The sequence below is a fragment of the Electrona antarctica genome, assembly GCF_951216825.1.
Source record: "Electrona antarctica genome assembly, chromosome: 7".
Taxonomy (NCBI): Eukaryota; Metazoa; Chordata; class Actinopteri; order Myctophiformes; family Myctophidae; genus Electrona; species Electrona antarctica.
The window spans coordinates 14,218,811-14,246,310 of NC_136812.1; positions in this window are offsets into that span (position 1 = coordinate 14,218,811).

Here is a 27,500-nt window from a genome sequence, read left to right on the forward strand (position 1 = left end):
TAACAGATGCTTTCCCGGTTTTGGGTTTACAACAACACAAAACCAGGTACATGGAACAAAGCTATTTTCAGATGGGGGTCCGGTCTGCTGTTGACGTGTATATACTGTACATTTAAAAAAAAAAAAAACTTTCAGCCCTGAGCCGGTTGCTAGGCAACGCCTTGCTCACGCATGCGTAGAGTACTGTTATAATATGGATCTTCTCTGGCCTTTTTTCTCGAAAACTACGTCGCTGTCCGCTGTGCTGATCAGACATCCGAGGTTCAGATCTGATTTCAGATTTTTCATCGCATCGCGATTGAAATATAACCGTTTGGTGAGCACACGGAACGACAGCTACTGTTAAACACTGTCGGAACAAAGCATGAAGAACTAATGAGTGTAAACCCTGGAAATGTATTACTGCAGCCTGTCACTGGAGCTGATGTGAATGTGATGATGAGCTGATTGAAGGCAGGTGTGCACGATATAGATGAGCGAGTGGCAGCTGACACACATGCACGCACGCACGCACGCACACACACAATTGCCTGTCATTTCAGGGTAATAGCATTTTGATTTGACATCAAATATGAGGAATACATTAATATCAATCAATATTACATTAAAAAAGCTGCAAGGAGAAACTGTCTGCTTGACTGGCAATCATGCACGTGAAAAGGAGTCGTAGTTCACTTAATTGTGATGAGAGCGGGGGTGTTGTTGTGATGACTCCTCTTGACTGTGTTTAGTTAGTTTTAGTGCTTGCTGATTGAAATGGAAGCCTTTTGTGACACCTGAGGATGTTGACTTCATCTCACACACACACACACACACACACACACACACACACACACACACACACACACACACACACACACACACACACACACACACACACACACACACACACACACACACACACACACACACACTGCTGAGTGACATCCGTGGGTGTGCGCACCATATGTTTAACCTATAGGAAGCTCTTTGCCTGTTATGTGACTCACTAATGAAGTGCTCACTAATAGCTGCACGTGTGTGTGCTTGCACATACAGATGTGCACGCATGAACATTGTGCATGCACGCAGGCAAACACAAATGCAGATGAATATGGGAACACGGGAACAGCAGTGCTAATGGCTGCCACTCCTCTGGTGTGTAGCAGCAGTGCCATAGTAGAGAGAGAGAGAGAGAGAGAGAGAGAGAGAGAGAGAGAGAGGAAGTATAGGGTCACCACTAAAAGGCAGGAATCATCACCTTTGGATTTGTAAACTAAAATATGTTGTTTTTCCTACGATAGATTTTTGGGCTTTCATGCCTTCATCGATAGGACAATAGGCTGTGCGCACCCCCCCCAGTTCGAACTGCAAGGTTGCCATCCGGCCACTCTACCCCTGAGCCACCGTCACCGCCAAGTTGACTGACTGGAACTACATTTTCCAAAATGATCAGATAATGGACTATGGAGACATTATGAAAGAATGAACAAAAACAAAACATCAAATCAGGCATGTACCAAGGGAGAGCCGGCGGAAGAGAGAGGCGGAGGAGGAGACGCAAAGGAAATGGAGGACAAAATGGAATTGTAAATTCGAAATGGCTAGGCATACAATTCTTGAATAATAATCATTCATATTGCATCTCTGAGACTTACAGTAAAATGTACCCTTTGCGAGGAAGCTACAAGCACAGTGTGTGTGTGTGTGTGTGTGTGTGTGTGTGTGTGTGTGTGTGTGTGTGTGTGTGTGTGTGTGTGCGTGCGTGCGTGTGTGTCTAAACTCACAGTGGTTGGAACAATTTGTTAATATCCCATCAAAATCAATGTAACCACTTTGAACTCTGAACACGTCTGTCAGTTTGAAAGTAGCAGATCTACAAGCTGCACAACACATCGCAGGACCACACGGCGCGGTCTTATAGATCTGTATACTTTCAACAGACCCAACCCCTCCTCCTATATGACCACACTGAGACTCTGATGGCATGAAGTGTGTATGCTGACGCACACTGTGCTGGTGGGGGGGGGGGGGGGGGGGGGGGGCAGGGAGGGCACCGTACTGAAGCACAGATTTGTAACAGTGAAGAGAGGGGTCTCTCTGGGGGTCTCTATCTATGAATAATTCAGCTTCACACACTATGGGGTTAACTCGGTCACCGACACAGACACACACACACGAGAAATGGACCGCTTTTATTGCAGCGCCGATGGAAGTATATATGCATTTTTATAAAATCTTCTCTGTCAGGTGGAAACCTCATATATCCAAAAATGTCACTTTTCAGGATTCAAATTTAAAAACATCAAAAGTATCAGCTCTACAAGCTCAAAACACATCGTCTTGAGCTTGTGGATCTGCTGCTTTAGATGCTTATGTGTGACACTGCTATGCTATGATCAAGTAATGCGTTAATTTACGAAAAAACTTTAAAAATAAGTTAAAATGTGGAGATAAGAGGTTTCTGCCCGGCAGCAATGAAATACAGTGACTGCTATACCGAGGCTGACAAAGATACATGCACACTGTCCCCGAAGGGGCTAGGAAATATTACATATACAGAGATATACCTATATGCACATTGCATGTGTGTGAACACTCGCACACGTGCACACACAAACACACAGTTCCTTCCCACCACCACGGAGGTTGTGGGTTCGAATTCACCGTGGGTGCATCCGGTTTTGTCGGGTGTATGTGAACACATTTGGCCCGTGTTTGGGAGAGGGAAGCCGGGCGGGAGGGTGATAATTGTCACTACATGTATTCCTACGGGCCGGTGACGGCACCTGTCAGCGGGGAGTGTTGGGCAGGAGGAGTAGGGCGAAGGCCCCACGTCCTCCCGGTGGGCGCTCCTCACTAGCAGGTGAGTCAGGGACCACAAACACATGTGTTTTGGGAGGAATTAATTTCCATAATGACTAAGTTTTGGAAAAAAAGGGTTGACAGACAGACAGACAGACAGACAGACAGACAGACAGACAGAGGTAGAGACAGTTTTCATTTTGTTTCTTCCTCTCTGAATGTATTTATTTGCTCACAGTCAATATTCTCCTGGTAGGGGAGGCAGGGTTGACCTTCCACCCCAACCTTGCTGAGGTCACCACAGAAACACAGTGACTCAGGACTTTCTTTAGCCCGTCGTTGCTTGGTAACAGAGCACAGTGACCTCAGAGAGGACGCCATTTACATCCAGACATATCGAGTTTCTCCTCTCTCGCTCTCTCTTTTTTCACCACTTCATCCCCCCCTTCTCTTGATAGAAGCAAAGTGGAAAAAGTGAGAGAAGAGATATGTAGTGAAAATGGAACAAAACATGGTGTGGAGTGCTGGTTTCAAAGGCCATGCGAAGGGTGCGATTCTAAATCGATTGAGCGTCACAGACTGTTACTCACAGTCGATCCTCTCCACTCCTCTCTCTCTCTCTCTCTCTCTCTCGCTCTCTCTGCCTCTCCACTTTGTTCTATCATGGCAACTTTCTTCTCTGATACATATAAGGTAGAATAAATGTAATCTTGTCACGTTGGTCTCTCACAGCCAGTTCTTCTTCAGCACTAGATAGCACTGGGGAACGACGCAAGTCTTTACAACACTAGATAGCACTGGGGAACGACGCAAGTCTTTACCAACACTGGTGAACAATGCAAGTGTAGCAGAGTGGCCCAGAGCCTCAGCTTGATATCTCCCCCGGTCCATAGGGATATCCCTTTGGTCTAGTGGTTAAGATATTGGACTTTCATGCGGGAGACCCGAGTTTGAATCCCGGGCGTTACATTGTAGCCGTGACCCGGATCGGGTCATGGCAGGACCTTGGGAGGTCAAAAGGGGGGTGTGTGTAGCAGTGTCTCAGAGCCTCAGCCTGATGGCCTCTAAAGTCTTTACCAGGCAACACTAGACAGCACTGATGTACTGTACTCAGGAACGATGCATGTCGGAAACGATGCAAAATGAGAAAGCATATCCCACATGGTTGTGTAGTAGCAACTGTCTAAGTACTGTAAAGAATTTTTGTTTAGTTTAGTGTTCTAGGATTAAGATAACATTAAGGTGATAAAATAGAATGTCATCAATTTATACACAAAATTAAGATACAAAGACTGTCAGCGCACAATCGATGGTCTGAGGACCGAAATGTCCACTCTTTTTGCAACCAAAGAGCTAATTCCACTTGGATTGTCAGACCACACAAAAGGTTAACTTCCATGCAATCCACATGGTAAAGGTTCACTTTTGATGATTTATAATTTGAATTTTGAAGTAACAGTTTGGGAGATAATGAGAGATATACTGTACAGTACTGGGAGAAAGGGAAAAACAAACAGGCACACACCTGTGAGTGCAAGAGGCTAAAGTGTGTGTGCGTGCGTGCGTGCGTGCGTGCGTGCGTGCGTGCGTGCGTACAGTGTGTGCGTGCGTGCGTACAGTGTGTGCGCGCGTTGCACACCCACTGCATGCCATGAGTCCCAAGGTGCTTAATCTGCATTCATCAGCCCAGTTAAAGATCATAATGACTTGTTATCAACATGCAAATTCAGCTTGTGACAACAAACACTAAATAAAGAGGAGGCTGGGGACTACACTCACGCATGGAGTTATACGCTGACACAAATACAGTGTATACACACGCACACGCACACGTGTGTGTGTGTGTGTGTGTGTGTGTGTGTGTGTGTGTGTGTGTGTGTGTGTGTGTGTGTGTGTGTGTGTGCTGTGCCTGTGTTCCTGTGTCTGTGTTCCTGCACTCACATGCTCCAGCTTCTCGTGCATGTGTGCATTTGTCCTATAAGTGTACACGTGTGGCCAACATGTCTGCACATTCTGTAGTTGTGTGTGTGTGTGTGTGTGTGTGTGTGTGTGTGTGTGTGTGTGTGTGTGTGTGTGTGTGCGCGCATGCATGCGTGCGTGAGTGCGTGTGGGCGGGCGGTACACTTGTGTACCTTCAGACAAGCTGTGACTCTTACTGAGCTGAGTGTGATAATAAGTGTGAGATCAAAACCCATGGCATCAGTTCACATTCCCACACACGCACGTGGCGCAGACACACACACAGACACACACATACAGTACATGCACACACCTTCCTTGTTCGCTGACGGTTCATGTTTGTATAGGGTTGTGAAACATGAAACCCACCAACGATGGTCCCTTATATCTGATTGCACAGCAGCACTCATCACGATGCGATGCGAGAGTGCGTCTAGCCAACACCAACTCGGGACTCCTGAATCATTGCCCTCCACACTCTACTAATCTAATATCAGGGTCTAGAGCTCTACAGTGTTAGGTAGCATGTGCTTCTTGCCTTTCCTGGCTTTGCCCTGCGTTGGCTCCCATAGTGTCAGTTTGCTTGCCTCTATAGTTCTGGGTGCTCGACGCATGCAGTGCCCTGCGGCCCCTGCCAGCCTCATCTTTCTCTCTCTGACTTTGACTGTGACCCTTTGTAGGTCCCCCGGCGTAGAGGACCACATTTATGATGAGGTCAGTCTATGTGACACCTACTGTAGTGCCAGTTGTAGCATTCATCATCACATTCCTACAGTATAGTTGCAAAGAATTGTGTGTTAAGTGTTAGTAAAGTGTTAAATAGCTCTATATTGTGATAGTTGTTCAGTAACAGGAGTCTCCATGTCTCTCTAGCTTTTTATTAAACAGAAAATGCATTTCAGGATAGAGAACTCAGTCAGTAATGTATACAGATTAAAAAGTGGAATTGTAAGTGACAAAAAGACTGAAAATACTATAAAAATGAAGCTGATAAATGGGTAGGCTACTCTCTCATGATTGGGCTTAAATATTGTCATGTACCTGAAAATGTATTTTCCGTTTTTAACTCTTTGAGAGTTTCAAGGATTTCTATATAGTTTTTAGACTTCTCTATGGCAGAATGGCGTTTTTGAATGATTTATTGAAAATTCTCTGTTGTGAATGTGTGACAACGAAAGACCTTCAGAGAAAGCTTGGCTTGTCTGCTTCCAGGAAAAAAATGAACTGAGTTGATAAAATGTTTAGTTTTTGTGTTGGAAGCCATTTAAAAGAGCCTGCATTTACACTGGGTAGTGTTTCTAGGACAACAAAAAAAGTTATGCCCGGTTGAAGTTTTATTTTCTAAATAACTTTTTTTCTGCTGGGCGTACATAGCCATGCAATATCTCATTTTAAAGGGTGAGTTGTCTAGTTCAATTAAAATAAAATAAAAAGTTTCTCACATGTACCACTGTAGATATTTTGCCATCTATAAATAGCATGGTCAGTCATGATCAATCTGACCTATCCAGCTAAAAGTCCCCCTAGCTCTGAAATGGAACATCATATAAACTCAATTCTTTTTTGGGGTAAAATTAGACATTCTAACGCACATTTTGATATATACCATGTTTACATAGTCTTACCAGTACCTTGTCTATTCATGCATGTATCTCAAAAACCTGTTGTGAAGAAACAGTTTTGATAAAAAACACATCCAAGGACATTGTTTTGATATGACTTTGTGCCCATGATATGTATCAAAATATAGACTTGAATGTATACTGTATTATAACAAAAAATTGGGTTCTTACCATCTACCGTTACAGAGTAAATCACAGTTGAAACTCGCTTAGTCAAACCATAAACCTCAGAATAGTGAACAAAATAGCCATGACAGGTCTAACTCATTGTAAAAGCGTCTTTTATTTTTTATGACTACTAACATAATACAATTATAATAAATATTACAGAAAATAAATAGGCCTACATACAAAACAGTTGTCCCCAAACTCCCCAGTGTCCCCAAACCACTGCATTCCAGTTGTTCTTGACGGTGTGTGTGTGTGTGTAGGCTAAATTAAAAAAAAACAACAACTGAAATGAATGAATGCATCCGGTTCAGTTGTTTTTAGCTGTAGTCAGCCCGGCCAATAGCCAGTTGGGGGGGGGGGGGGGGGGGGGGGACGTAGGCTATCTGACATCATCGTCATCATCATCATCACACGGAGACACACTAAACAATGTACAATCATGATTGTATACAATATACAATGAATGCGATTATCATGCAAGCTCAGACGTCAATGAAACGTCATACAGATCTTATATAATACGCTACTGTTAGCTTCACTCCCCGTCCCCCCTCCGATCCTTGTAGCAAGGTCATAACCACGCGTTGCTTCAGTAAACGATGCATGTTTGTTCTCCGTCTTTGTAGACAGTAAATAAAAGGAGCGAACATTACTCTAAAGATCAGATCGCCTATAAGGCACGCTACAATATAAAATACTTGTACTGCCATGCGTGCATGCCTGCTACGATACATTTGTACTGCACCAACCAACCGATCGACACCAACCCCCCTTCCAGCCATTAGCCAGCACCAATGCACCAACCCCCCCATTAGCCAGCACCTTTGGTGCTGGCTAATGGCTGGGGGCCATCGTGGTGAGTCATTCTGGCGTCATGATCTGACTAGTAGTAGTAATTATCCAAGCATCTATTTGTAGCGATCATCTTATGATTTCTGATCACTATAGAAGGGCATTTTCTACAATAAGATTACCTCAAAACATTCCGGGTTGATCGTCTTCTTCAATGGTTTCCCGGTATAGCTCATCGGACGACGATGGGGAGACAATGAAAAAAGGAGGGAGGGAGCAGCGAGTCTCGCTGTAAGCACTGGACCAGGGCTACTCCGCCTGGAGAAGGCGACTGGGACGCGTATGGATCAATACTACTACCACAAAACTCGCTCAAATAAATAGTACTGCTTTCAACTTTTTCTGCTAGAAAATCGCTCGGGCGAGACGGCAAAACAATAAACTATGAAGACTCCCTCTGCCCCCACTGTTTACAGGGGGTGGGACCAGCTTCCAATGGCAACACGTACACGTGTGTCACGTGACATGGGTTTTCTGGGTAATGTAGTTGGAATATAAGCTCAGGAATTTAAACAGCGCTTCGGAGCATATTAATATGTTTAGATTAATCAAAAACTCTGAAGACGCCAATTGGCGTCATTGATCATTTACGGAATTCTGATGAAGACGCCAATTGGCGTCTTTCACCTTCTAAGGGTTAAGAGCTGGAGAGACAGTGAGGCACTGTATAAATGTTTACTATGAGAATGTTTTTTTTAAGTTCTTTAACACATTCCATGCGGTATAGTCTAATATGACAACATGCCGTCAGCGCCGGGATTGTTTAATTACCTTTGGAGCATACGCCAAAGTATTTGTGCCTTTGATCCATGAAAATCTACTTGAAAACACTCATCATTTTGTTGAGCCGACAAAAAAAGCCATTTCCTCGATCCGGGGCACAGACAAAGAGCAAAGCGAGCCAAGATTGTCCCTACACCCTCGTTCACTTTGCATTGGGCTCAGTTTCCCAGAAGCCCTTGCAAGCCGGCGGTTGTTTGATTTCCGGTTACGCCATCATAACCCCCTTTTTTTAATTGCTGGATTAAATTAAATTGAAGAAAGACGAGTTCCCTCGTTTTGCCACAGGCGGGTCGTGGAGAGAAGAACGAGGTTCCACGTTCTTGGCATACATTCGGTTAATAGAGACCATTACAACAGCTGAAATGGAGACAGTGATTTAGTCATTGGACAGTTCTGCAGACAGTTATCTTAAAAGCTACAATCCTTGAATTTGACAATGTTTTCACAAAGAAATATATATAGCTCTAACTGTGGACTGGTATAAATGAGATGTTTATCAGAGATAAGCATCAGCAGCAGGCCATGTTTCACTTTGTCCCAGCCATGGGATCTGTCTGTCATAGCCTTATGTAGTGCTACTAATATCAATGTAATCTGCCTGGGGCAATATGCATTGCAAAGGCAGATGAAGGCTGGCTACACAAGGCTATGTCTGTCACATCTCAACTCTTATTATAGTCCCAGCCATGGGATATGTCTGTCACATCTCAACTCTTATTATAGTCCCAGCCATGGGATCTGTCTGTCACATCTCAACTCTTATTATAGTCCCAGCCATGGGATCTGTCTGTCACATCTCAACTCTTATTATAGTCCCAGCCATGGGATCTGTCTGTCACATCTCAACTCTTATTATAGTCCCAGCCATGGGATCTGTCTGTCACATCTCAACTCTTATTATAGTCCCAGCCATGGGATCTGTCTGTCACATCTCAACTCTTATTATAGTCCCAGCCATGGGATCTGTCTGTCACATCTCAACTCTTATTATAGTTCCAGCCATGGGATCTGTCTGTCACATCTCAACTCTTATTATCGTCCCAGCCATGGGATCTGTTTGTCACATCTCAACTCTTATTATCGTCCCAGCCATGGGATCTGTTTGTCACATCTCAACTCTTATTATCGTCCCAGCCATGGGATCTGTTTGACACATCTCAACTCTTATTATAGTCCCAGCCATGGGATCTGTCTGTCACATCTCAACTCTTATTATCGTCCCAGCCATGGGATCTGTTTGTCACATCTCAACTCTTATTATCGTCCCAGCCATGGGATCTGTTTAACACATCTCAACTCTTATTATAGTCCCAGCCATGGGATCTGTTTAACACATCTCAACTCTTATTATAGTCCCAGCCATGGGATCTGTTTAACACATCTCAACTCTTATTATAGTCCCAGCCATGGGATCTGTTTAACACATCTCAACTCTTATTATAGTCCCAGCCATGGGATCTGTTTAACACATCTCAACTCTTATTATAGTCCCAGCCATGGGATCTGTTTAACACATCTCAACTCTTATTATAGTCCCAGCCATGGGATCTGTTTAACACATCTCAACTCTTATTATAGTCCCAGCCATGGGATCTGTTTAACACATCTCAACTCTTATTATAGTCCCAGCCATGGGATCTGTTTAACACATCTCAACTCTTATTATAGTCCCAGCCATGGGATCTGTTTAACACATCTCAACTCTTATTATAGTCCCAGCCATGGGATCTGTTTAACACATCTCAACTCTTATTATAGTCCCAGCCATGGGATCTGTTTAACACATCTCAACTCTTATTATAGTCCCAGCCATGGGATCTGTCTGTCACATCTCAACTCTTATTATCGTCCCTGCAGCCATAGATGGCCGCTGCAGTTCGTTGGAGGCGGAGCCATGTGTATCGACATGAGTGGGGAAGTGCGCCGGAAGTGTGGCAGGCACGCACGCTGCCATTCAAGTGACTACTGGCCAATCAGCGTGTGTGTGTGTGTGTGTGTGTGTGTGTGTGTGTGTGTGTGTGTGTTGGATCCAGCTTGGATCCATTGATCCAAGCTGCAACACGATGCTTTTATTGTTCATTAAAATTATGTTTATTATTCTAATTGATGATTAAAATAAACATGCTCTGAATCAGCTGCTGTGTTAAATCAGATGGTCAGATGGGTGGGCTGCAGATTTTTTAAACCGGACCTAATCCAGAAGATGTTGAGAACCACTTAAATGAGGATATTGCCGCTGTATTTTCAATACTTTTGCTTGACACTCTTGTATGATGTGAAGTAGAGCATTAAATGAAAAAACGTTAAAAAAAATGTAATTAAAATTAAAAGTAAAAAAATGTGACATACAAGGTTTCTGCCCAGCAACCGATGAAATGCGTAAAATATGTGAAAGACACAATCAAGGAAGCATAGCTGGTTAATGTATAGGGTGTGAGATGTAATGGATGACACAGAAATTGAGAGTTCCCTGTAAACCAATATGTGAAATGACATGCATTTGTTTAACCGTTCTTTACTGGGAGCTCTCAATTTGTGCTAATAAAAAATAAAAGTGTCTTTCTAATCCCCTAGCCTCCACTCACGCGCACGCACGCACACTCACGCGCACGCATGCACGCACGCACGCACGCACGCAGCGCCGGGAACTTTCACCGTTCAACTTTCAATTTCTGGCTAATAAGAAATGTTGTCTTCTTTCTCGTCCCCCAGACTCCTTGCTTCCTAACCACGTCTCACACTTACAGAGGGGAACCATTATAATGTGTGCGTGCGTGGGGGTGAATTCAATCGAGTGCGACCACTTCTCCGAGACGCTCGTACATGTTGTTGTTCAGGAAAATAGGGGCTTGCATAAACATGCAAATGACTTCCTCATACATATATACATGTGGCCACACAAACAAGACGCATGTACGCAAACACAGAAGGCCCACACTATGCACTGCATGGCCCTGAAGATTGCCTATTTTATACGTGAGATATAGACTGGTCGCCCACAGCAACACACTGCCTGCGGCAGAGATGCTAAATTATCCTGCGGCGAGCAGCAAAATGCTTCACTTTGATTGGGTTGTATGGCGGACTTGCACATGGGAGCTGATAGAAGGGGAGAGAGGGAGATGTGGGTGGGTGGGTTGGAGGCAGACAGATATACTCATACTCATATGTTTTAAAAGTAGCTACAGTATACCCCAATATATACGCTGTTACTCTGTTGTAACGGCCAGTTCAAAAATCCAGGTATACAAAAGGCACCAAAGTAGACGTAGGCCCTATGTAATATGAGAATTTAACTCTACAAAGCAACTAACTAAAAGTTGAAAGCACTGATACGAGGAGAGGATAGGTATCTGGTAAACATTTTATTGGCGGCAGGAAAGAAGGCTATCACAAGGAAATGGGGACAGAAGGAGCCTCCAACACAGGGACAATGGGAGGAGTTGATTCAGGAGATACAGCTCATGGAGAAACTGACACATCGCCTGAGACTGCAGGAGGAACAAATGGAGGACAAATGGTCCAAATGGACAATATTTAAGACCTGAAGAATGAGGGCATGGGGGAATGAGGAACAACAGAACATGTCTAGGAATATGTAAAGTAACATGTAAGGTTTGATACGCATTGTCGATTTTATTTCTTTTTATTTTTCATGTTTGTTTGTACTGTGTTTGTCTTTTGCCATTGTTTTCATTGTTTGTGTGTTCAAAAAACTAATTCAAATCTAAGTGATAAAAATAAAAAAAAGTGGAAAGCACTGAACATTTCAAATACTCCAGTAAAGCACGGAACTTGAGTATTTCGTTACTTTCCTCCGACCACTGCAGACAGGCAAGCATGAAGGGAGAGAGAGAGAGAGAGAGAGAGAGAGAGAGGATTGACAGGTCCCATTGCGGTATAGGGGGCAGCGGTGAATTTGCATGTGCTGTCATGGTGAATTCACACAACTTAACCTGTGTTCCTCTCTCTCTCTCTCTGATGGGAGTAGAGCCGAGAGAGAGAGAGAGAGAGAGTGAGAGAGAGAGAGAGAGAGAGAGAGAGAGAGAGAGAGAGGGAAGGGCTGATGAGATGGAACAGTTGTAAATGTCTCCTGTTTGAGGAGCAAGCAATCTCCTGGGAATACAGTCTCCACTTCCCACGCTGAGCTCCTCTGAGATTAGAAAGGGCCTTGGTACACGTGCGTCCGTGCGTGTGTGTGTGCGTGTGTGTGTGCATGCATGCACATGCATGATGTGTGTGTGATTACCATGTGCAGAGGAATTAAGTGCTTGCCACTGCATCCTTCATCTCCGTTCACTTTTTGAAAGGCGACAATTAGAATTTCAGTCAAGGTGACAGTGTATAGTTGGGCTAACAGTGTGCATGTGCATGTGCATGTGCATGTGCATGTGCATGTGCATGTGCATGTGCATGTGCATGTGCATGTGCATGTGCATGTGCATGTGCATGTGCATGTGCATGAGAGAGAGAGAGAGAGAGAGTGATCCCTGCTAAATTACTTTCATAACAGCAGTGAGCAGTCAAACCCCAAGTGAAATGTAGTAGGCATGGATACCAGAGAATGTGTGGGGTGGCAACTGACAGAGAAACAAAGCAAGAAAGACAGAAAGGAGACCAAAGAAAGAAAGAAACAAAGCAAGAAAGGTGAACGGGGAGTAGAGGGGAGGGTACATTACGAGCATTCAGTGTACCATGAATTGTTGTTTAAGCGGCAGAGGAGTAAACAGCGAGGATGCAAAAGTTGTGTTCATGTAGGCAAGGCTACAAGGAACGTACAGCATCACTGGTAAGATGTTCTGTTTCAGAGCCAAAATGACAGAAAACTGTATATATTGATATACAGTGATAAAGAAGAGTGATAGATTGGACTACATTAGATAGACAGAGGAAAGGAGAGGAGAAAGAAAAGGAAAGGAGACGGGAAGATAGGAGAGAGGGAGGACAGGAGAGGAGAGGAGAGGAGAGGAGAGGAGAGGAGAGGAGTACAGATGGGATGTAATTGTGTCAGCCGGCTATCTGCTCATCCTGAAAAGGAATTGATTTTCCCCATCACAGACAGACCTTAACACAGAGAACTTGTCTGAACACTGCAAGCACACATCATCACACTCGTGTGTGTGTGTGTGTGTGTGTGTGTGTGTGTGTGTGTGTGTGTGTGTGTGTGTGTGTGTGTGTGTGTGTGTGTGTGTGTGTGTGTGTGTGTGTGTGTGTGTGTGTGCGTGCGTGTGCGCGTGTGCGTGTGCGTGTGCGTAGCCTACTGTAGGTAAGATTTCCTTGTTTATTATGGACAAATTCTGTGCACAAGCCAATTCCTCTATAATAACATGCATAAACTAATCCAAAGTGAGCTCAACCCTCTCCCTGTGCACTGTCCACCACCATATGGCCCCCCAAAAAAGATAAGTTTTAATAAACTACATTTGCATGTCAGTCTGCTCATGAATACTCATGATAATGCAAATGAATCTGTCCCAGGTGCCATGACGATGCTGGCCCCTACTGGGAGGTGTCAGCAATGTCAGGGGACAAAAAAAAAGAAAAAAAGGCAACGCCCTTCTACTCGCTGCATGGGATTGTGCGTGCGTGCGTGCGTGCGTGCGTGCGTGCGTGCGTGCGTGCGTGCGTGCGTGCGTGTGTGTTGAAATTGAAACAGATGCTTGTGTATATTTATGACCCCTTGGAGTGCTGTCTCAGAGCCCAGGGAATAAGACCAATCCCACTGCATCACACGCTCATACACGCACGCATGCACGCACACACACATGCACGTACACACGCATTGGTCTGAACACACATCCCTCCATCAATGGGGGAAACGAAAAAATAACCTTAATTAAAGTAAAGATACAAGACACAAGTTGCTCAAGTGATAGTGAGTGAAGTACACACATTTTCTCACTGTACCACACACACACACACACACACACACACACACACACACACACACACACACACACACACACACACACACACACACACACACACACACACACACACACACACACACACACACACACAGTTCGCAGGGTTGCAAATGAAGAGGCATGGCAGTATCAAAGGCAAACTGTGATCTATACAGTCACTTACCCTGCACAATGGACACACACACACACATACCACACACACACACACACTCACACACACACACACACACACACACACACACACACACACAGTCGATACATATGCAAAGTGTCTCTGTTGAGAAATCGCTGCGTCAGCAGCCCTTGTGGCCCACTGTAAATTGAAGGGTAATCTCTAGGTAGAGAGTGCTTAGAGCACGGAAACACAGCGCACGCACACACACACACACACACACACGCACACGCACACGCACACGCACGCACACACACACACACACGCACACGCACGCACGCACGCACACGCACACGCACATGCACACACACACACACACACACACACACACACACACACACACAGTGAGCAGTGGAAGGGGACACACGACCATGACATGCTTCTTTGTGGAGTCAACATATCGATGCTGTCGTGTGGAAACCTTGTATGTCCAAAATAGTTCCTGTTTCATTATTATTTTCACATTTATTAGTTAAAATAGCCGACCTAAAAGCTCACAAAGCGTTGTGAGCTTGTAGATCTGCTATTTTAACTACTTCCGTGTGACACTCTTGCATGATGAAGTAGGGCATTAATTTATAAAATAAAAAGATACGGTACAAGGTTTAGGTTTCGTCCCAACAGTGTCTAAATCCATGCCAGCACCACGCACGCTGAAATGGAGAGCAAGCAGCCATGCAGGAACACAAGCTATACTGTACCGTCCTCAGTGGTAAAGGGGCATTTTGAATCACATATTGCTAGAAGAGGGTGGATTCAACAGACATCAGAAAGGAGGAATGAGCCACATAACACTTCAGAAAAAAACATTTGGTAGCTTCTACTCCTCATGAAAGTGGTTGTATTGGAGTAATCGATGAAATAAATATATATATATGTTTGGGGATGGCTGGTGGCTGAACACCACTAAAATCCATAAGAATTTGTATTTTTATTTTATATTGTGTCATTTTATATTGAGTATTTTTTTTAAAGTGCTACAACATATAACTCTGGTACAATGCAGCATAATACAACAACATTACATTACAGCCAGCGGTGGGCCGCCTAACACGTAATCTTTTCTTAGAATTGGACGGAATGATTTAGATTTAGAGTTATTCACGTTTTAAGATTTTCGATCTCGTCGGCTAAAATGGGGGGGAACATTTTCAATGACGTCCCACCGGATAATAACATCGAATGTTGCGCAACAGACGCTCCCAGCCTGTGGAGCGATGCGACCGGTTTTGATATCAATAATCTCCGTCGTTTTTATCCATCTCCGTCCTGAGCGCTGGGCGTTACTAATTGATTGAACGGAGAACTCCGTCCTTGCCGCTCAGGGTGTTAACAGAGTCTATCTATAATCAATGAAACGTTTTCTCCAGTGGCTGTGAATGTTGGACCCTGTCCCTGAAGCCTGTCTTACATATGGATGGATGGATGGGTGCTACACCATGCATGTGTAAACATTAAGCAGGATGAGCACATTATCGAAAAGCATGATGGTGGTTTACAAAGAGGGACTGCATGCCCATGATTCCGACATCCCATTACTACCAAGGATAGTAATGGGGCGAGTCGGACCAGCACGACTAATGCACCGCCAGAACAATGACATGGCACCTTACAAAGGCTGACTGAGAAGATACTGTAGCACCCAGGAGAATGAGGCTGGCAACACGTACAGGCATCGATCACGAGGGGCGTGTGCTACACCTACCGTACACCTACATTGGCGTACTAAATAAAGTATAGCTATAGCCAGGTGCATGGAGGATCAAAGATGACTGGAGATGGAGAGGGAGAGAGAGAGAGAGAGAGAGAGAGAGAGAGAGAGAGGGGGAGACTTATTAATAGATAGAAAGTGTCTCCCAGACATAGTGTGTGTCTGTGGGGATGAGTGCTGGCAGGACTGTGTGGCTGGGAGCTCTGTAACCATGTTACCGCTACAGCAGCATACTGCAGATATAGAGACGGATGATGATGGTGGCTTTAACTCCATTCACCTCTACTCTGGAGATCTTCAAGGCTCTGTACCGCAGAGTGACTCTGCAGCACCATCAATATACCATACAACCCCCACAACACAACTACAGCCCATGCAGGGAGCTGGGCTGTTTCACAGCCATCGTATAACTATTCAGCTACAGTACGGCGTGCAGCCAGTGACGCATTGTGAGCTTGTTTGCTATTTTCACACAGGTCCCCGGTTCGATTCCAGGCCTCAGCAATGTGGCAAAGTGACCCTGAGCAAGACCTCGGACCACACAATGAGAAACACTGCTTTACTGCTTTAACATGTTTCATCTTTGTCATCCTCTCTTCTTCTGCGTCAGTGAAGACTGCTGTGCAATCTCTCTCTCTCTCACTTTCTTTATCACGCTCTTTATCTTTCTCCACATTTCCATATATCTATCAAAGAAGAAATGATAAAACAAAGTGGAGGCCGAGAGACAGCTGTGTGCAAAAAGAGAGAGAGAGAGAGAGAGAGAGAGAGAGAGAGAGAGAGAGAGAGAGAGAGTGACTCTCAATCGATTTTAGAATCACACCCTTTGCATGGCCTTTCAAACCACTCAAACCACACCACATTTTTTTCTTATTTTTTTTACATTTTCCACTCCCTCTCTCTTCACTTCACTCACTTTTACCCACTTTGATTCCATCAGTGGGATGAGAAAATGAAGTGATGAAAAAGCGACACGAGTAGAAAGAGAGAAGGAGGAACATCGATATGTGAGATTTAAGGCTGGCTCCGAGAGACAGCGAGCTCCACTTGCGACCGCGACGGGTCGCTTCGACGGCTGTCTGAGTCGTCGCAACGAGTGCCCATCGTCGCGGGTGCCTGACTCGTCCCGACGGGTCGCCACAGGTGCCCATCGTCTCGACGGGCGCCTGTTTTTGTCGGCGTTTCTGAGTCGTCGCGACGATTGCCCATCGTCTCGACGGGGGCCTGTTTTGTCGCGACGATTGCCCATCGTCTCGACGGGGGCCTGTTTTTGTCGGCGTTTCACCCGTGCGTCGGAGAACGGGCGCTCGTGCTCGCATCTGCCTCTCTCCCTCCTTCCCTCCATGTGTGTGCTTCCCCCCCCCCCCCCACCCGACCGCCTCCCCCTGTGGGGTAGGGGGTCGGGTGGGGGTCCCTGCGGACCTTTGGGGGGGGGGGGGGGGTCCGGGTCCCCTTGGGAATCCCTTTACGCATGCCTTCATTTGTCCCCGTGAATTGCTTCCATTATTTTAATCCAATAACCATATGTTGCATCACATTTTATCGATTGATATAACTTCAATAACCTCCGGAAATAAGGATTTTTTTTGATTCGATTTGAACGTTTAATGGCCTATTGAAAAGACGTTTCTTTTTTTTTTCCTTTTACGCACGAGAGAGAGAGAGAGAGAGAGAGAGAGAGAGAGAGAGAGAGGGGGGGGAGAGAGAGAAAGAGAGAGCGCACGCACGCAGACGGAATGTGTTCACGCTCGTCCTTCTGGGGGGTCCCCGGGAGACCCCCCCAACGCAATAGATAACACAGAAATCACACTGCATTTACATTCAGCCGATCTACGAGCTCATATCTGCTTCTTTGCGAAAGCCGCGCATTGCGACGTATTCTGTCTGTCTGTCTGTCTGTCTGTCTGTCTGTCTGTCTGTCAGCGCACGCTGACAGACAGACATGTTTAAGTTTTCCATTGAACTATTCAGCACCGAAATAAATTACTCATCCATTCATTAATGCATTCATTCATTCATTCATTCTTTCATTCAATTTACTGCTTTAAGGAAATTATGTCTGTATAGGAGCCATGAATGGGATTTCATTTGGTCAATGAAATGAATGCGCTGTCACTGGTGCTATGGATGCTTGATTGACGGGGCCTGATTAATTCATGAACGTCACCTGTTTGGCACACACAGTGAGAGAGAGGGGGGGTATGGAACGCCATACCTTTTGTTGACCGCTTTATTTTTGCTTTCTTTTATTTATGTTGATCGCTGTTGTTGCTTTACTTTTTGTTTGAGCACTCTTTGAGTTATTCACATTTCTTTAATAAAACCCCTTAAACGCATTGTTTTGGACCCAGCGAATTCCTTTTGTTTGTGGAGCGGAGCGCGTCTGACAACATAGCCCACCCCATCGCCTCTCAGCGACTTTAAAGTTTATTTCTCACGTAGTCGCTTTACAATGTCCTTTATATCGAAGCAGCTGTAATACAATACATTTTTTGTCCTCAAAGGTTTCTGTTATTTTATACAAAACGAATGAACCACCAAACGTCCTTAAATCATTTTAAATAAATACCATCAACATAATGAAATTAATGCAATTTTAAAATGACTGCAATTTTAAAACCATTGTATTAATAAAGTATAAAGACTGGATTCTGATTATATTGTTAATGTTGTTTATTACAGTTACAGAGGCGTATGCAGTCCTCAAAAGTCAATACATTCAAACAAATCCTTTTTGTTTCTTTTGTAAGCTTTAAACAATTGACAAAAGTAGATGTAGGCTACCATATTGGGGGACCCCCCATTTTGCGTGTGCATTTACATTGTGACAGCACGTTCATGTTTACTGCATTAAATTTGTAACAACAGCATAATATTGGGTTGTGCAGGTGAGATTTAGAAAACCCTTAGAAAAATCTTCAGTGAATGCTTTTAGGGACTATAGGCCTACATAGAATGTGGAGGGAGAAAGGTACCAGCTGCACTTATATGCTCATTCCATGCAGCTCGGCAGAATGCGAGTGCGGCTTTAGTTTGAATGAACATTGAACCTCATAACATCACTCCGTTCGCGACTGCATACAGAACGTGTGTCGGCTCTGATGTTATTAGACAGTATGGACCTCCGCTCAGGTCCTGGAATCCAGAGTCAAGACTTGGCTGCGAGCACATCGCGCGGCAGAAAGCAACAAAAAACCAGAGTGGCACAGCCTGTCATGTCAGATAACCCAGACCCACTTGGCAATTTTTATAAGACAGGGGTTATTGGCGTCTTTTTGGTTTGTTTTATTTTATTTCTTTTCTTATTTCTTCCTCAATATTGTTTAAGAATTAATGTGCCATCCATGACATGCTGTCACCAGTGTACCAGTTCAGTGTCTGTTATTTAATGAAATTTATCGAATATTGGCTAAATGTTTATAATGTCTTCTGTCCAAACAATGAAAAGCACTAAGAAAAGGCAAGTGAGTCTCTCTTTAATTAAGCATGATGAGCCATGCGTTTTCCACAAAACAATTAAATATCATTGAATATAATTGCACCCTTGTCATTACTACTATGTTATTATAGCTTTCAGTAGGCCACCACAGGCACAGACACCAATTGGCCTACATGAAGTTAGAGGGATGGGCAGAAATGGTGTTGATGCCTCTATACATGGGGCTTCTCTCACTGTGTGTGCCAAACAGGTGACGTGAATTAATCAGGCCCCGTCAATCAAGCATCCATAGCACCAGTGACAGCGCATTCATTTCATTGACCAAATGAAATCCCATTCATGGCTCCTATACAGACATAATTTCCTTAAAGCAGTAAATTGAATGAAAGAATGAATGAATGAATGAATGCATTAATGAATGGATGAGTAATTTATTTCGGTGCTGAATAGTTCAATGGAAAACTTAAACATGTCTGTCTGTCAGCGTGCGCTGACAGACAGACAGACAGACAGACAGACAGACAGACAGACAGACAGACAGACAGACAGACAGACAGACAGACAGACAGACAGACAGACAGACAGACAGACAGACAGAATACGTTGCAATGCGCGGCTTTCGCAAAGAAGCAGATATGAGCTCGTAGATCGGCTGAATGTAAATGCAGTGTGATTTCTGTGTTATCTATTGCGTTGGGGGGGTCCCGGGAAGGACGAGCGTGAACACATTCCGTCTGCGTGCGTGCGCTCTCTCTTTCTCTCTCCCCCCCCCCCCCCCCCCCCCCTCTCTCTCTCTCTCTCTCTCTCTCTCTCTCTCTCGTGCGTAAAAGGAAAAAAAAAAGAAACGTCTTTTCAATAGGCCATTAAACGTTCAAATCGAATAAAAAAAAATCCTTATTTCCGGAGGTTATTGAAGTTATATCAATCGATAAAATGTGATGCAACATATGGTTATTGGATTAAAATAATGGAAGCAATTCACGGGGACAAATGAAGGCATGCGTAAAGGGATTCCCAAGGGGACCCGGACCCCCCCCCCCCCCCCCCCCCCCCCCAAAGGTCCGCAGGGACCCCCTACCCCACAGGGGGAGGCGGTCGGGTGGGGGGGGGGGGGGAAGCACACACAAAGGATGGAGGGAAGGAGGGAGAGAGGCAGATGCGAGCACGAGCGCCCGTTCTCCGACGCACGGGTGAAACGCCGACAAAAACAGGCCCCCGTCGAGACGATGGGCAATCGTCGCGACAAAACAGGCCCCCGTCGAGACGATGGGCAATCGTCGCGACGACTCAGAAACGCCGACAAAAACAGGCGCCCGTCGAGACGATGGGCACCTGTGGCGACCCGTCGGGACGAGTCAGGCACCCGCGACGATGGGCACTCGTTGCGACGACTCAGACAGCCGTCGAAGCGACCCGTCGCGGTCGCAAGTGGAGTTCGCCCCTCCTGGAGGCTCCTTCTAACCAAAATAATGTTTTTTTTGTTGTTGTTTTTTTTCACAACGACATTTCCTACATGTGACATGATGAGATGCATGCGCTGCAGTGCAGAGTGAGAGACAGGGTTTACTTGTGGTCTATAGAGAGCAGAGTAAGTAGGCTAAGTAAGAAGAATATTATCGTTGCTGTCGGGCAGAAACCTCTTATGTCCATATTTTAACTTCCTGTTTGTTCTACACAGCATCACACAAAAACATTAACCAATTTTGACCTGAGATCAGATTCTAAAAATGTCTTCTACATCCTTACAGTTTTCTGAAAAAGCTATCTTTCTATGTCAGTCGTTCTTCGATTTTTCAAAAATAGCAGACCTACAAGCTCGTAGCGCGCCACTCGGTGGCGCGCTATGAGCTTGTAGATCTGCTATTTTTCAATAGCTAAAGCATAACATGCTAACACCAAAGGGGGTTCCCGCCCAAAATGGGTTAAAAGTAGCAGATCCGCAAGCTTGTAGATCTGCTACTTTTGATGATTTTGCATTTGAATCCTCAAAAGTAACAGTTTGGGACGTAATGAGGTTTCCACCCGACAGAGACGATATGTTGTCTAAAGCTTTGAATCCATCAGAATTTGATTATGAATTCATGATTATGGATAAAGGAGTACCCCAGGGTTCTTCCCTGGGGCCTCCTCTGTTCTCCATATTTATTAATGACATCCAATTATATGCCGATGAAACAGTCATCGGATGGTTTCCCAAATGCAGTGTAGGCCTACACTACAGGCAGACTTTGATGCAGTTCAAAGATGGTTTTATCTCAACAAGTTGATATTGAATAAGAAGTCCTTTAAGAAGAATAAGAAGTCCTTTGGTATGCTTTTTCCACAAGACCAACGTCTTTACCTTTATCTATTACATTTTGCTGATGGCAACAACTTGAAAAGGTGGACGAATTCAATTAAAATATCTCAGCCTCTGGCTCGACCCTCAACTCTCATTCAAGCCTCAAATTACCTCTGTTGTCCAGAAAGTAAATTTCAGCCTGAAAGTACAACAATCTCTGCAGATGTTGAGGTGTCCGTATATGACCCACCATTCTGTTATGTATACGAGTCTCTTAACTGGTAAAATCTAGAAGGCACTTTCACTGGCTGATATTTATCTTTAAATGCATTTACTTTAACTATACCCTGAATATCTAAAACAATATTTGCGTCCCTCCGGCTCACCATACAACCTGAGGCATAGAGAGAGTATATCCTTACTTCATTGTCCCCAACAAACATTAGTAAAGCAGTTGGTCGACGTGCTTATAATATAAAGCTCCAGACGACTGGAACAATGTCCCTAGTTCACTTAGATCTATTAACTCCATCAATATCTTTAAAGTGTAGATCCTTACTCCTCTTCAAACACCCTGCTCTTGTTTCTAAATGCCTCTAATTGCTCTCTCTGGGCATCACCCCCCTTACCCCAAATGTTTCACTATTTTGAAAAACATTTTAAAATATAGTTCAAATAGCCAATCTACAAGCTCACATGTCGATGTAATTTAACATCCAAGGTGCATTTGCATGTTAATGCATGATGTTGCATGTGCATGTATGTATTGTAAGTAACATCTGTAGTCTGTTTTTGTCTGTTAGCTTGAACTATTTTAAAAGGTTTTTTTTAATAGTAAAAAATGGCAAATTAGTTTAGGGATAAGGGATAAGGGATAAGGGGTGGTGGCGCAAGATATAGCCCCAGGTGGGTTTATGTATTCATGGATGTATTTGAGTATTGGAAATTGGAAATACTCAAGTAAAGTACAAATACCTCAAAATTGTACTTAAGTACAGTACTTAAGTAAATGTATTTGGTTATATTCCACCACTGTAGAGTACCTGTATATACAGAGCTTGTAAATATTGCTAATGCAAGCCTGGCTGACCAGGGGAGCTGATTGATCCACTGAACAAGTTGGACTGCATATGGTGTGTGGTTATCGACAAACGCCAAAACCCAATGATAAGCATGCACACACGCACAGTCACACGCATGCACACGCACGCACGCACACACGCACACGCACACACACACACACACGTTCCAGAGAATTGGACACACCGAAAAACTATCATACATCATTACTAATGCCCCTGCAATCAATAGCCAATTAACATATTCTAAATATGGGCTATGAAGTGCAAAGATGGCATATGCACATGTGCACACACACACACACACACACACACACACACACACACACACACACACACACACACACACACACACACACACACACACACACACACACACACACACACACACACACACACACACAATACTCTCTCTCATATACACTCATGGCGAGACAGTCCGGGCTTAAGTGGTGTGAGCTGGTGGGTGCATGTTGTGGTGTGTTTGGTGTGTGTGTGTGTGTGTGTGTGTGTGTGTGTGTGTGTGTGTGTGTGTGTGTGTGTAAGCGCGTGCGCCTAGTGTTTCTCAGTGGAGAGCAGTGGGAAGAATAACACATTTCCCTCTTTGTGAAAGCTTGACGGGTGTTACCGACTAATTATTCCCCCAGCTCCTTCCTGTGGTGTCATGGTTATATAGCTTTCCCCTCCTCAAACAGCTGCTCTGCTAATTACCTCTGGTGGCACATAGCTTCTCTCTCTCTCTCTCTCTCCATATTGTCACAGTTCAGACGTGGTGGAGCGGAGGCCTCAGAATGTGCCTCTCCCGTAGAGATAGCGTGTAACGCAGCCAGCAACGCTGCCAGCAGGACGCATAGCACACGTCCAACACACACGTTCGGTATAGGGAAACAATTGGATGATTAATTACCCAGACTTGGATTGGAATTGAACCTGTCTTTTGAACGGCTTTGTGTGTGTGTGTGTGTGTGTGTGTGTGTGTGTGTGTGTGTGTGTGTGTGTGTGTGTGTGTGTGTGTGTGTGTGTGTGTGTGTGTGTGTGTGTGTGTGTGTGTGTGTGTGTGTGTGTGTGTGTTTGCGTGCGTCTGTGTGTGTGTCTTATGAACTGACTACAGTTAAAAAGATGGGATTAGCTGCACTCTTGCCTGTCATACACACACACACACACACACACACACACACACACACACACACACACACACACACACACACACACACACACACACACACACACACACACACACACACACACAAGGTAGCGAGCAGAGATGCTAGTTAATTGACTTCACTTTGAGCGGTGAGGTGTTCTGATACAGTCAGCACATTCAGAGAGCAGAGCAGTGGATGAGGGCACGCACGCACGCACGCACGCATGCACGTCTTCAACTCCAGTGGTCCTCAACTGGTGGTTCGGGGGCCCACTAGTGGGCCATGAGGATATTGCAAGTGAGCCCCCAAAAAATTGGCAGAACACAATTAATGACAATATAACATAACATGTTTTAAAGAGTCATTGTGTCTTTTTTCTTTAAAACTTAAAAGTAACCTACATTCTACTCATCGATTGATCATGTCAGTGAATGGAGCCGGCCGGGACCAGCTCATTAACAAAAACTACTATATTTGAACGATTGAGACCGTTATCATAATCAGTTCAGGAATATAAAATAAGACATATCACAGGTTGTTTTCTAATCATTTTTCATTTTTTGAAGACCTAAACAGCGGCAGGTATCGTTTCTGTCTGGAGGTAGTCTCACGTATAGCCAGACAACTATTCCACAATCTCCGAATGCTACAGTATATAGAGTATGGAACTACACCTCCCGAAATTCGAGTAAGGAAGCTGCCATTTCCATTCACGAAAATATATTTTAAAATATCTTTACATTTATTTTTGTATTTCCTTTTCTGCTAAGCAACAAGCTATTTATTCTTAGATGTTTTCAATTTATATTAGGCTCCACTTCCGCTTTATATTTTACTCATGATAGCTTTTCCATTGCTGTATGGAAATTGCGAGAGGCAACAGTCTGGAGACGATACTTGGTACGTTCAGAAACGTACTTTGTGCTCTTTAGATAAAATTATACAGGGGAGTCAGAGGGGATTATTAAGAGGACAAGGCCTTCTCCATACACTGTTGCTATAGCAGGAGTGTAAATATATGCTAATGAAATGTATACATGAGAGGATTACACCGTTCGTTCCTCACCCTCCCATTGGTCTAATCCAGGCTCACTCATCTGCATTACACACCTGGTGGGTGTACTGCGTTCCTCTCCTCCTTGGGGGGAGAGAGCGTTTTACACTAACGCAATATGGAGGATTGATAGTGTGTACAGGGAGAGACGGAGACGGGGGAGGGTTGCTGCACCCATTTAGAAGGTATTGGATAATGGGAAAAATGCTGATTCATATACAAAGCGCGTATGCTGTGATATACTGTATGGCGTCTGTTCTTGCTGGAGTGATGTAGCTCATACATGGGCATGGCGGCCCGGGGGCCACATGCGGCCCCCACCTTCACTTAATGGCCCACAGGTTAATATCTGAATATTGATTTCAGCTGTTACAATTCCAAACATGCTAACATGACCCGCTTTACTGACTAGTATTAGAATGTTACTGTCTTTTTTATGTCCAATGTATTTGCATTTAAGTTCATAAAGTTAACATAAGTAACCTAAATTAATTTGAAATTAAATAAACATGTGACATGTGATTAAATAAACATCTGACGGAGACGATATACTGTCAATACTGTTAATATTGTCAATGAAGCATTTGGATAGTTTTGAATGAAACCAGAAGCAAACAGCAGAGAATTAGGACATCCAGAGGCATTCTCAAGTCTCTTTTCTGCTCTCACTGTAGAATACTGACATACATTAAGCATTCAAGAGTTTCCAAGTTTCTATTCACGTTCCTGGTGATTCAAATGATGGTGGTACATCCCCAGTATTATACTATAGTAAACTATAGTACAGTGCTACTATAGTGTAGCCTGGCTTGGCCAGCCTCATAGCGGAGATTCACTGAAGATTCTTCCCCGCATATGAGTCTGGACTTCGGCCATAGGCAGCTTGAAAAGTGGGCGTTAGTAGTTGCCTTGACAGACAGATCCATCTAGCCAATCAGCGTAACAAAAAGCTGACGTCACCACACAGTGCGCTGGTCCGCTCCTCATACCACGGCAACCACGCTAAAAACAACAAGGTCTGTTTAATAGTTTCTACTTTATACGTGAGCGAGATATGTCGGATATATTTCAGAGTCTATATCTGAAATAACTGCTGTTCTTATCGTTTCTGTGTAAACTTTTAAACTTGTTGCGTTGAGGGCAGCCATTGTTGTTTTGAAAGTCCTGCAGCATGAATGTTACGTCACCATATACACATGAACCAATCAGAGGCTGCTTTTCACTGTTGTACGGACAGCCGTTGAAACGCAGTCACTGATTGGCCCGATTGGCCCCGGTCATTTTCTGATTTCTCCAGCTTCCGCATACACTCTGTCAATGAGCCCGAGTCCAGACTCATATGCGGGGAGGAAACATCAGTGAACCCTCGCTATGAGTCTGGCCGCGCCAGGCTAACTATAGTGTATAAGAGCATGGCTGTGGATTGGTTTAAAAAGCAGGTGGCTTGCGCACATCCAGTTCCTGGCTGGTGCTGGACTAAGGTAAGTACAGTGAAGAGAACAGGTTTGCTCCAATGGTGTTTTATTTTATTGAAACACCATAATAATATTATACACAACGTTTCGACCTTCATCAGGTGATGAAGGCCGCCTGCGGTCGAAACGTTGTGTATATTATTATGGTGTTTCAATAAAAGAACACCATTGGAGCAAACCTGTGTGCGGACTCTCTTCTCTTCACTGTGGATTGGTTTACACACACACAAAGATAGAAAGGAACGCTCATAAACACCACATCCGGTTTTAGACTGGAGGAAAAATAATGGTCTCCCCCATAGATGTATGTATAGCTTACGATCCTTTGGATCACTTTCAGAACGATTTGTTGGATGATAGAAATATTGACAGCCAGTTTCTCCCCCCAGAAGAAGCTGGAGACCTCAAGTGTTTCATAAACAGAGTCAGATTATCCTAATATCTTTATTGCATGCATCAAGTTGCACAAGCATTATTTGAAAATAGTGCTATTTGCATTGAAGTCAACGAGAGCATCTACCCCCAGGTGAATGTGCCCCCCGGCTATGGCGCGCTGATGACACTACGCCGTGTGTATGTATGTATGTATGATGCCACAGGCTGGGTCACAAAGATAATCACAGCCCACACACAGCAACCTGCTGGTTTATGTTTTCAGAATTAATTTGGCTCTGGCAACGTTATAGTTCCTTCAAAATCCCCACCCCCCACAAAAAATAAAATAAATAAATAAATAATAATAACCAGTAAGACGCCTGAGGGCGTCAACAAGCAGGGCGTAACAGATGCTGATGTGAGGGTCAGGATTGGCAAGGCCAGGGTAGCTTATCTCAAACTAAAAAACATCTGGAGTGTGAAATACCTGGCCATCACAACAAAGATCAGGATCTTTAACAGCAATGTGAAGTCAGTCCTACTCTACGGTGCCAAACCATGGAGGACCACTAGCTGTGAACACCACAAACTAAATCCAGTCATCAACACCTGTCTGCGACGAATCCTCCAGATCTGCTGGCCAACACCATCAGCAACAAAGAACTATGTGG